The sequence below is a fragment of the Tupaia chinensis genome, unplaced genomic scaffold, assembly GCF_000334495.1.
Source record: "Tupaia chinensis unplaced genomic scaffold, TupChi_1.0 Scaffold000138_1, whole genome shotgun sequence".
In the NCBI taxonomy this organism is placed as follows: domain Eukaryota; kingdom Metazoa; phylum Chordata; class Mammalia; order Scandentia; family Tupaiidae; genus Tupaia; species Tupaia belangeri.
Window position 1 is genome coordinate 627,070 of NW_006159608.1, and position 12,440 is coordinate 639,509.

Consider the following 12,440-nt stretch of genomic DNA (forward strand, 5'->3'; position numbering starts at 1 on the left):
CATCCAGTAACACACAGACCTGGAGGTAGCACCTGCTCCTGCTGCTGCTGCTTCTGTCCTCATTATCCCTTGTTGGTTCCATTTAACCCACCCACATCTTTTGTAAAGGACCCCTTTTTTAACTCTCCTTAATTAACCTTAGAGTGTGCATCTGCTGATAAACTGACTTATACAGAGGATATGGGGCTAAGACTTGGGGTCAAAGGGGATTTCCTTCAAGAAGGTTATGCTGGGAGCCCCCAGGGACAGGGTGGAGGGTGTCTGTCATCATGGCAAGTCAAAAGAGAGGAGCTACCATAGAGCAAGAGTTTGACCTCAGAAAGCTTAACCTTTCTCTGGTGGAGAACAGGATAAAATGTCCTCTGTCTGATTCCTTCATGAGGAAACGAAAGGCTAAGAGAAAGATGGGACATTTGTTGGCAGATGAGGCCATAAGAGAAGTGACTGTGAGGAAACCAGCCAGTGCTCCGGAGTTCGTTAGAGCAAAGGGCGCATTAGTGTGTCCTGTGGACCAAATAAAGTGAAATCAGAGCCAGCCAGTACAAAGCATCAAGTCCTGTACAAGAGACTTAGGGAAGCAAAAGACAATGTCAGAGAGCATTTAAGGCTACCAGTTTCCCAGGAGTTGAGGAAGAGATAAGCTGTCGGCAAGACAGGCAAGCATCTGCCTATATCAAAGAAACACAGGTGAGAGATGAGAGAGTGTCTCTGAAGAAACCAGTAAGAGTGTCTGCACGAGTCACTGCCAGCCACCAAAACCATGATGCCAAGTTGTGATGGTACTAGTCAGTCAGGCCAGAATTATCCTACACCTGCTGCTGCTTCTCCAAACTCCTTCATCTCAAAGGAGTCAGGCACTGCAGCTAATGAAAGGAGCGAGCAAACAAGGAGCAGAGAGGGAGACTGTGGTCCCCACCCCTGCTGCAAATGCAGGCTTCTCCTGGGAGGTAGGCAAAGCTTACTTTGAGCCAAGATTCAAGGGCTGACTCTTCTGGGGGTCAGACTTTCCAATTTTTTAAGGCGAACTGTGTGACATTGACCAGGGGCTTTCACTTTTCAAGAGTGGCTAAAAACACGTGGGCCTGCCTGAATTTTCATCCTAGGTTATGAAAAGAACATCCTCGTGCATACATGTACAGAGGCAGCAGGAGGCCAGCGGAAAGGTGCTTCACAGTCACCTACAAACAATGCCAGGTCAAAATAGCTGTCGATATTTTAGCTACAAATTTTGTCAAGTATTAATTTGTAAAACTAAATGACATAATTGAATTTATTCCCTAAGTTGGGGAGCCAGGCTGTACTGGTTACTCAGTCCAAGAGGAACAGAGGAAAGTGTGAATACCAGACAGCAAGGGAGCAGGGCCTAATCGGCCCTCTGGAAACTGGGAATTCAGGAGAAAGGATTTTGTGGTTAAATAATGATAATGAATTATGTTAGGAACACACAAGTACTTTCTATAGAAAAAAACCTGCAAGGTCTTGTTTGTTCTTTAAACTCTCTGGGCCTGTTTCCAAATCCAAAATATGCCATGTTTGGATCAAATATTGAGTCTAAAAATACCTAAACAGCATATTCTTAACAACAACAAAAAGAATTAACACCTCTCTTTAAATTAGAAGGACTGGGCTCATCCATGTTGATCTACTCCAGCCTGGCCCTTTTATAACTCCATTCAGTTAGGCTTACTTAAAATGAATGAATGACAATTTTAAAAAATGTTCCGGTAACTTCCCTTGCAGGGAGCTTAGGTTTTTGGCATAAAAGGTGCTCTAGGAGGAAAAAAAAAAAGAACAAGAAAAATAGCCCAGAGATAGAGTGTTCTGTCTGCATTCTTTTTGTTTTCCTATATTTGGTGAAATTGGCTGCTAGGGTCTTGGCCTTCAGCAGCAATGAACAAAGTGAAAGCACAATTCTCTCTCAGTTGAAAAAGAAACAAGATATGAAGACTTTGATGTTCCTAAACAAAACAGTGAAGGAGGTCAAGTTTCTCTCCTGTTTTTATGTTCTGTTTCCTTCTCATTTTCTACGTTGTTCTTTTCCTTTCAGAAAGTCAATTCTGTTCTAGTTCTTGATCCCTTTTACGTGACCTATCTCTTTCTTTTTTTCTTGTTCCCTGAACTCTAAAATTTCATAATGCTGTACCTTGGCAAAAGTCTACTTTCATCTCTGTTTTGGGTACTTGTTAGCCTTTTTCAATTTTGAAATTTAAGTCCTTTAGTTCAGGAAAATGTCTGGGGTATTTTTAGTTACAATTTTATACCTCATTTTCATTCTTTCTAGTTCTAAAATACTTATTAATAGGATGTTAACCTTTGGTCTGGTTCTCTCTCTCTCTCTCTCTCTCTCTCTCATATATCTTCAACATTATCTTCCAGTCACTCCACTACATTTTTTCCATATCTTCTATTTCTTTCTTTCTTTTTTTTTTTTTTTTTTGAGAGAGATTTTTGCTATAGGGTGCATACACTCGCTGGAGAGACAGAGAGAGACAGAGAGACAGAAAACAAGACATTATCTCCCGGAACAGTCACACCACAATCCCTTCCCCTCCATTCTCCTCTTGGGATTTTGGACATGAACGCACATTCGTCTGACATGAGTTTCAAGCCACCAGGTCCAGGACTCAAACCGCAGTCAACCATGTGGAAGTCAGCACCATTTTTTTTTTTTTTTTGGAGAGATTTTTGTTGTAGGGCACATGTACTGCCTGGAGAGACAGAAAGAGAAGGAAAGTGAAAAACCATCCCCCACACAGGAGAGATGACCACACTGTAATCCCTTCTTCTCCATCCTCCTCTTAAGATTTTAGGCACACACACCCATGTGCACACACACCAAGTTTCAAGCCTCCAGGTCTAAGACTTGATCTGCAGTTGGCCATGTGCGAGTCCAGTAATGTAACCATTATGCCATCTGCCATTCCCAAGGGAGTCTAGCACTTTAACCACTGTGCCATCTGCTGGCCCCCATTTCTCCTACATTTTCAATATCTAAAAACTGGTTTTTTCTCTATTTGTTTTTATTTTTCCTTTCTAAAAATAGCGCTCCCTTTAAAAAACTCTTACATCTCTGAACATATTTATGACAACTTTTCAAGTTTTCTTCTTCTCTCATAGTTTGATTTCCTTCAGACTTTTTGAAGAAAAAGACACCTCTTTGTTTGGGTGTCCAATTTTTATACTAGAGTGGTTCCTCTGTATCTAGTGACCCTTAGTTATCTCCATTATCCACCAGGATATGCTGCCATAACAAACAGCCTAGACTTTCAATTGCTTAAAATAACTGTTTATATTTTGCTCATAGTATGTATCTTTCATGGAGGGCAAGGGGACTTTGCTCATTATCTTCACTCAAGGATCCAGATTGTTGTATGTTCCATATCATCTTATGTTTGTGTGCTCCCAGACATGCACTAGCTCTTCAAACTTTTTTTCTCAAAGTGGCACACATGGACAGAGCATATCACATAGGTGTATCTAAATTCCACATGGGGAACGTATAGGAAGGAGTACATAATATTTATGAATAACACCTCAGTCTACCACATCTACTTACACTAAAGAATGAGGCATTGAAATATCAATAGGAAGTTAGCACAAGGGGTGAACATAAGGGGACTCATTGAATGTGGGCTTCATTATAGGATGGCCCAACTGGTTTATTATTAGGAAACTCCAAACATCAAATTGACTAGAGAAGATTCTTTGTATCTCTCTTTCCTGATGTTTAAATTGACTAAAGCAGATTCTTCAAATCTCTCCAGAATATTTCAGTATTCTGAAATCCATGCTCCAATATTCCAGAAGCTGATTGAGAAATGAAGGCTGGGAACATTGTTGTCAGGATTCACAAAGTGTTTTTTTTTTCTTCAAGTTTTGGCCAAAGGGTGCATGTGTTTGCTAGAGAGAGAAGTAGAGAGAGAGAGAGAGAAAGTGAGAAATCACCCCCCTTCCCAGGGAGTTTGGCCACACTACAATCCCTTTCCTTTATTCTCCTCATGGGATTTTGGGCACACACACAAAGGTATTATTTTCAAGCTGCTGGGTCAAGTAGTTGAGCCATGGTCAGTGATGTGGGAATCCAGCGTCTTGTTGTTTGTTTTGTTTGTTTGTCTGTTTGCTTGGGGATTTTTTGGGAGAAGTTTTTGCTATAGGGCACATGCGCTCACCAGAGAGACAGAGACAGAAAGCGAGAAATCACCTTCCGGGAAGACAGCAATACCACAATCCCTTCTCCTTCATTCTCCTCTTGAGATCTTGTGCACGCATACAGACGTGCCTGGCGTGAGTTTAAGCCACCAGGTCCAAGACTCAAACCGTGGTCAACTACATGGAAGTCCAATGACATGGCCATTATGCCAACTACTGGTCCCAAGAAATTTATTTTCTTACAATCCTGGAGACTAGAGGTCCAAGATCAAAATGTCAATAGAGGGGGACCAGCAGTTAGCGTAATGGCTATGTCGCTGGACTCACATGTAGTCGACCGCAGTTCACATCCCGGACCCGGTGGCTTAAAGCTCACGTCGGGCGCGTGTGTGTCTGTGCCCAAGATCCCGAGAGGAGAATGGAGGAGAAGGGATTGCAGCATGGCCATCCCCCCTGGGGGGTGATTTCTTGCTTTCTGTCTCTCTGTCTCTCTCTGTCTGTCTGGCGAGCACACACGCCCTATAGCGAAAACCTTTAAAAAAAAATGTCAATAGAGACTCATCTCCTATGGTACAAACAGTAGTGCACTGCTGCATGATGCTGAAGACAAATGGAATCATCTTGGATTCACATCACAGACCAACTGAATGTGCCAAGTTTTGGAAGTGCACCTGTAGTCCTGGTTGGTTAGGAGGCTGGGGTGGAAGGGTCATGGCATGGTGGGACTGTACTAGGATCTATCTTCCTCTCTCTCCCTCATAAAATAAATAAATGTATTTAAGTGGAAAGAAAAGAAAAACTAACACAATGTCTGTAGGGTCAGGTTTTTTTTTTAAGGCTTCTCTCCTTGGCCTGGAAATTGCTATCTTCTTTATGTCTTTATGTGGTCTCTTCTCTCTGGGGGTCTGTATTCAAGCCTCTGAATATAAGGACACCAGTCATCAGTCATATTGGACTAAGGTCCACTCTAATGGCTTAATTGTAATTTAATTATTTCTTTAAAGGCCCTTTCTCCAATACAGTCATATTCTGAGGTACTAGAAGTTAACATTCAACATATGAATTCAGTCTGTAACAAGTATGAAGTCAGGTCGTTTTGGCTTCCCTCTGCGCTAATTTAGATTTAGCTTTCTGGTTTGAGTCCACTCATCCGACTGCTTTCTACCTTCTAAAATGTCATTGCCATTAATTTTTCTCTTAAAATTTTTATCCTGAAAGGTATATGTCTTTCTTTTTTATTTTCCTTTGGAGAGGTTTTCGCTATAGGGCACATGTGCTCGCCAGACAGACAGAGAGAGACATAGAGACAGAAAGCGAGAAATCACCCCCCAGGGGGGACGGTCACGCCACAATCCCTTCTCCTCCATTCTCCTCTCGTGATCCTGGGCACGCATGCACACGCGCCTGGAGTGAGTTTGAAGCAAACCGTGGTCGACTGCGTAGGAGTCCAGCGACATAGCCATTACACTAACTGCTGGTTCCCGATATATCTTTCTTGATAGGCCTTACTTATTCTCATTTTGGTTTGGTTTTGGAAGTCAACAAAAGTAAATGCTATGTTCTATCCATCATTTCTTATCAGATGTCTCTAGCCTGTTTACATCTCTTAAAGAAAAAATAAAAGTAACCTAAAGATTTTCCAAATTATTGGAAACTCTTGAGGCCTACAGGTGATATGGTGGTTAAGGGGCTAGATTCCCACATGACCAACCACAGTTCAAGATCTGGACCTAGCGACTTGCTTTTTCACTTCCTTTTCTCTATCTCTCTCAGGTCAAGTTAAAAAGTAATAATAATGGGGCCAGAGGTGGCATGGTGGTTGAGGGCTCCAGACTCCCCCCATGGCCAACCACGGTTCAAGTCCCAGACATAGCGGCTTGTTTTCTCACTTTCTCTCATTCTCTCTCTCTTGCTCTCTCTCTCTGTCCCTCTCTGGCCAAATTAAAATTTAAAAATAAGTAAAAAGTTAAATAAAATAATTCTTTTAAATAATTCAATGAAATAAAAATATTTTTTAAAAAAACTAAAAAGAATTATTGGAAACATTCTAAATCTAAATTTTGTGCCTGTATAACTTAATTCTTTTTTTTTTTTTTTTGAGAGGTTTTTGCTATAGGATGCAGGTGCTCACCAGACAGAAACAGAGAGACAGAAAGTGAGAAATCACCCCCGGGGGGATGGCCACACCACAATCCCTTCTCCTCCATTCTCCTGTCGGGATCTTGGGCACGCATGCACACGCACCCGGCATGAGTTTTAAGCCACTGGGTCCAGGACGCGAATCGTAGTTGACTACATGGGAGTCCAGTGACATAGCCATTACGCTAACTGCTGGTCCCTGTATAACTTAATTCTAACAGGGAAATATCATGCTCTATTTATTATTTTATCTATGACTATGTTTCTAACTGTTCAATAAAAACATAAGGCTATAGTCAAATCCGAGTCAAGAATATTAACTCTTGAAAATGTTCCTCAATTCATCAAATCTATGGTACCATTTGCTGTAATATACAGCTAAAGAGTTGAAGAAGTCTGCTTCTGGAGAGGAGGAAAAGGGGGTTTAGTGAGGTAGAGACATTGGTTTCCTTCAAGTCTTTTCAAACAATGCATACTTGTGCATTGAAGTTTGATAAAAATCCATGAAATTTGGGGCTGGCAGGTGGTGTGGTGGTTAAGGTTGCTGAACTCCCATATGGCCAACCATGGTTTGAGTCCTAGACCAGGGGGCTTAAAACCCACACCAGGCACTTGTGCATGCGTGCCTGAGATCCCAAGAGGAGAATGGGAGAGAACAGATTGCAGCCTGGCCATCCCTCCAGGGGGGTAATTTCTTGATTTCTGTCTCTCTGTCTCTCCAGAGAGTACATATACCCTATAGCAAAAATTCTTTCTCTAAAAAAAAAAGGGGGTGGGGGGAGATTTACTTTTTTTGCCTTATTCTAAAAAGAAAAAATAGATTAGAAGGAAATATATCAAACCTTAGTCCTTGGTAGTGAAACTACAGGTGCTATTTTTCCTTTGGGCCTCCCTAAAGTTTCTGAATATACTGGAATTAGCATCTTTGGGGACTTTAGGAGCCCAAGAAATAGCACCCTGGCCAAAAAGTAAGGCAGATGGAGAATAAAATATCACCCCTACAAGTGACATGTATGTATATATGTTGGAAGACTTGTTTAAAAATTAGATTTCTATACCGGCTAGCTAATTAATCAAATTAACGGGAAATCTACCAAATGTACACTCTCTTTGTACTCTGAGGACTGTCCAAATATGAACTTGGAATCAGTTGCTGAAGTATGACACAGTCTCTGGGATCTTCTCTAGTCCTAAAAGTCCAAAGAATCACCAAGGAAATGTCAGTTATTCTCAATGACAGTAATGTTTCTGTTGCTAAGTGACAATTTGCTATATTTACCCCTGGGGCATCCAAGATAGAAAACAGAAACTCTTGCTAAAGTGACTAGTAAGTTAGTAAGTTTTATAAGTGATTGCTGAAGTGTTAGAGCAGAAATGAAATTAGGAAGTAAGAATGTAAATGTGTGTAAAGGAAGCCTGGATGAGTTCCAGAGCACATGCCAAAGAGTGGCTAGAAGTTTCTCCAAGTTTCTGTAAACCCTGCCTTGCTGTCAATCTGAGATTGCCTAATTTGTAGGTGCATGTCTTCCTGTTTCGAGATGAGCTCTTGATCTCACTAACATAAGGTGGGAGTGTGAGGAGTGGGAAGTCTGTTTGGGTGAGGGATAAAGGACAGGCCTCTTAACCTGGAGCTGTCCTTTGGCTTCTCGGCTGTTCTTATTATGGTCAACAAACCATAAAGCCTTTTTTGTACCTTCTCATTCAACTGAGTTCCCTTTAAATGTAGTAATTTTCCCTAGACACTCCTATTTAATATTTACCAAGACAAAAATCCCTATCTAAAAAGAAGAGTAGAAAGCAAATATTTGGTAATCTTTAGAAGTAACTGGCCTTGGATGGGTAGGATCCAAAGTGTTGTCTTTTTTTTTTTTTTTTTGGGGGGTTTTTTCTATGGGGGGTGGGCTCCTTAGAGAGAGACAGAGAGACAGAAAGTGAGAAATCACTCCCCCAGGAGGATGCCACGTCACAGTCCCTTCTCCTCCATTCTCCTCTCAGAATCTTGGGCATGCATGCACACGTGCCCAGCGTGAGTTTTAAGCCACCAGGTCCAGGACGCAAACCGCAGCCGACTACATGGGACTACATAGTCATTACGCTAACTGCTGGATCCCAAAGTGTTATCTTAATTAAGGTTCGTAAAATGCACAAAGGTTTTCACCTTTACCTGTTTAAACTATGGCCATCCATTGAAGCAAATAGAGTAACTAAAAGACTCAGCCCAGTGCACACTTGAGTGTCAGTGCGTTGTAATGATGCTTTGTAACACTGGTAAGAGTTCTCCCTAAGACTTCATTGGGATTCAGATTTTTGGCCATAAGAACAAGCCATTTACATGCCTTTAGAATCATGCTTTGTTTTTCTGCTTGTTTGAGGCCAAAAGGTGATCACCTTTATTATTCAGCAACCTGGTTGTGAAACAACTTATAATCACATTCACAAAGGAGATTCAACAGAATGACACAATAGCATATGATCACAGTAAAAAATAGAAGACAAGAAGGCCTACAGTTTGAAGTGGGGGGGAAAGTACTAACCAATTCTAAAGAGTATTAATAACTAGAAAGTCAAAGGGAATCAAAGCCTGAACCTACAGCTGCCTGGCAGATGTAAGCAGCACAGTGGGTGTGCAGGGGGTGCTCAGATGTCTCCGGAGGCCCATAGCACTCATTTCTCATTCCCCAGCAATAGGCAATGCTGAGTGCCCTCCAGAAATTACTCTGGGCTGAGGAGATCCAGAGCCTTGCCTTTGCCCTGGGTCTACCTTTAATGACGGGTTAATACCCAGAAGGGACATCCCAGGTTCCCTTGGGAGCCACCGAGTCCTTTGCTGAAAGTATAGTCTGATTTCTCCCTTTTCCAGGCCTAATTTTTTGCCTCCCCTCCTGAAATGTTGATTCAAGAACACCCCAAAAAACTTCCTATTCTCAAATTTTCTCCGAGCCCGTTCTCTAGGGAAACTACCTAAAAAGCGCATATACTTTAGGTTGATTCAAAGGAGGTGACTCTCAAATTGTTTTAAGTCCTGGAAATATTTTCAAGGGCACTGTTTTAAAGCATAGTGTCTAGTTTAGCTTTTAATTTTAATGTATATGTTAAAAAGCAGGTTACAAAGCAGTTTACATGTTGTGATGCAATGAAAAAGATAAGTGTGGATATATAAATTTTATAACAATAAAAATTTGAAGGCATTTTATAATAAAGTTTTGAGAAATTAGTATTTCTTTGAGTTTCTACTTCTTGCCAGGTATTAGGTTAGGCATTACCCTAAAAGTATTAAAATAATGGTTACCTCTGGGTGGCTGAAGTTAAAGTAATTTTTGCTTTCTTTCTCTTTTAACCATATTTCTCAGAGCAAATGCAGTAGAAGGCACAGCAGTTATGTAGCTGGACTCTCACACGGTCTATCGTGGTTGGAGTACTGGACCTGGTAGATTGAAAATCACGCTGGGCGCATGTGTGTGCATGTCCAAGATTCCAAGAGGAAAATGGAGAAGGAATTGCAACGTAGCCATCTCCTGAGGCATGATTTCTCACATTCCCTCTCTGTGTCTCTCTCTCTCCGGTGAGCACACGTGTCCTGAGACAAAAACTTCTTTTTAAAAAAAAAGGAAAAGAAAGAGGAAGAAATAAAGAAAAAGAAAGAAAGAAAGAAAGAAGGGAGAAAAAGAGAAAAAGAAAGAATAAAGAATATTTCCCAGAACTCTTGGCTGAACTCAGCAGCTTTGGGCATCATGAACTACATTTTGGGACCTGTTAAGGCTACAGTGCCACTTGGGGTGGTCCAAAATGCATTCATAGTGGCTCAACAGTTTCCTTCTCAGGATCCATTCATTACCTGCAAGTAGTGGCCAGGCTCAATGGGTCCTATGTCATTCAAATTCCTCCCACTGAGTTCTAGGCTGAAGTTTGACTCCAGTCATAAGCCACTTCAGAACCCAAATCAAAAACAAAGCAATTACCAGCAACCACTGTTTCCCATCCTGTCTCCAAGCCACCTAATAACACCCCAAAGAGCAACTAGCCCCAGCCATCAGAACCTGGAAATAATTCTGGAAAGGAACTGGAAACAAAACAGAAAAATGAATACTTAAGGAAAAGGCAATGGTGGGACCAGCAGTTGGCCTAATGGCTGTCTCTGGACTCCCATGTAGTTGACTGTGGTTCGAGTCCCAGAGCCTGAGCCAGGCATGTGTACGTGCATGCCCAAGATCCCGAGAGGAGAAGGGATTGTGGCATGGCCATCACCCCTGGCGGGTGATTTCTTGCTTTCTGTCTCTCTGTCTCTATCTTTCTGGCGAGCACACACCCCCTATAGCAAAAATCTCTCCAAAAAAAAAAAAAAAAGGTAACTGGGTAATGGTCTTTGGAAGATTTTGAAAATGGTCGTCTGTTAGATAAAGGGAAGTTCAGTAATATTTATTTAACAAGAGAGAGACAATACATGCTTATCCTGGCTCTGTAAGTACAGATCAAAGCTTAACTGGAGAAAGCCATGGGTGGAACATCAGCTCAGAAGAGAAGTCGAAATACAATCTCACTTTTAGCATCCCAAAATGCTTATTTCTGTGATGGCTATTTCTTTCTTTTTTTTTTTTTAAGAGGTTTTTGTTTTTGTTTTTTCCTATAGGGCGCGTGTGCTTGCGAGACACACATAGAGAGACAGAGAGACAGAAAGCAAGAAATCACCACCCCAGGGGTGATGGCCACGCTGCAATCCCTTCTCCTCCTTTCTCTTCTCGGAATCTTGGGCATGCACGCACACGTGCCTGGTGTGAGTTTTAAGCCACTGGGTCCAGGTCACGAACCGCGGTCGACTACATGGGAGTCCAGTGACATAGCCATTACGCTAACTGCTGGTCCCTCTGTGATGGCTATTTCTGTGATGTCATTGGAGTTTACCTAATTCTAATATATGCACCACTTGGGACAGTCTATAGATAGCTACAGAAACTCTTAAAGCTTGATGAGCAGAAAACTGTGACTTATATTACTGAGTTGGCAAATGCCTTGTCTTACTGTCATTTGAAGAGTTATTCACAGAGACAATAAGCCAGAGAACCTGCTTCTGGATCAGTGGGAGAGCTTAAGATCACAGATTTTGGGTGGTCAGTGCATGCACCATCCAAGAAAACTACCCTCTGTGGCAAGCTGGACTACCTGCCACCTGAGATGATTGAAGGTCAGATACATGATGAGGTGAATCTCTGGAGTCAAAGTTCTTTGCTATGAATTTCTGGTCAGAAAGTCTCCTTTTGAGGCAAACACATACCAGAAGACCTATAAAAGATTATCAAGGACTGAATATACATTTTCTGATTTTGTAATGGAGGGAGCAAGAAACCTTATTTCCAAACTCTTGGGGCATAATCCCAGCCAGAGGTTAACTCTAAGAAATTCTTGGGACCAACAGATGGCATGATGGTCAAGGCACTGGACGCTCCCACATGGCCAACCATGGTTCGAGTGCTAGACCTGGTGACTTGCTTTCTCACTTTCCCTCCCTCTGTGTGTGTGTCTCTCTGGTCAAATTAAAATAAATGAATAAATAAATTAAATTAAATATTTTTCTAAAGTTCTCAAACACCCCTGGATCACAGCAAATTCATCAAAACCATCAAATTGCCAAAAAGCAAAGAATCAACTAACAATCTTAAGAATCATGCAGAGGGGATATCCCAGAGCCAGAGCTACTGTGTGATCTGTCAGGAGCATGCTACTGAGATCTGTTTTACTGTTGACTGCCTGCCTTTTATCTAGAAGGCTCCTTGAAGTGATCATTGTCTTACTGAGCAGGCAGCACCTCCACCTCCCTACTCAGAGCTCCAATGTCAATGAACAGAACACTCTGAAGGGAAACTGGCTTCATGACTGGGAGGCCAGGTTAGACTGACTCCACAGCCCGTGCCAGACAAAGAGACAAAGCTGGCATCTGATTGTGGAGAAAGTGACCACTTTGACCTGACTTGATCACTTAAAGAACTATGCAATACCTTTTCAGGTACTTGTGTGTGTGTGTAACTTACTGGGAGCTAAGCCTGGTAAAGCTGGTGAAATTAATGTGATTTTTTTTCTTTTTTAAAGTGGTGTTTTCTATAGCGCACATGCACTTGCCAAGAGACAAAGAGACAGAAAGCAAAAAATCACCCTCCTGG

At 41.8% G+C, this 12,440-nt stretch overlaps 1 pseudogene; it reads left to right on the top strand.

Moving 5' to 3' along the window:
- Positions 1–10,651: 10,651 nt before the first annotated feature.
- On the top strand, positions 10,652–11,986 carry LOC102479667 (aurora kinase A pseudogene; annotated as a pseudogene).
- The last annotated feature ends 454 nt before the right edge of the window (positions 11,987–12,440 follow it).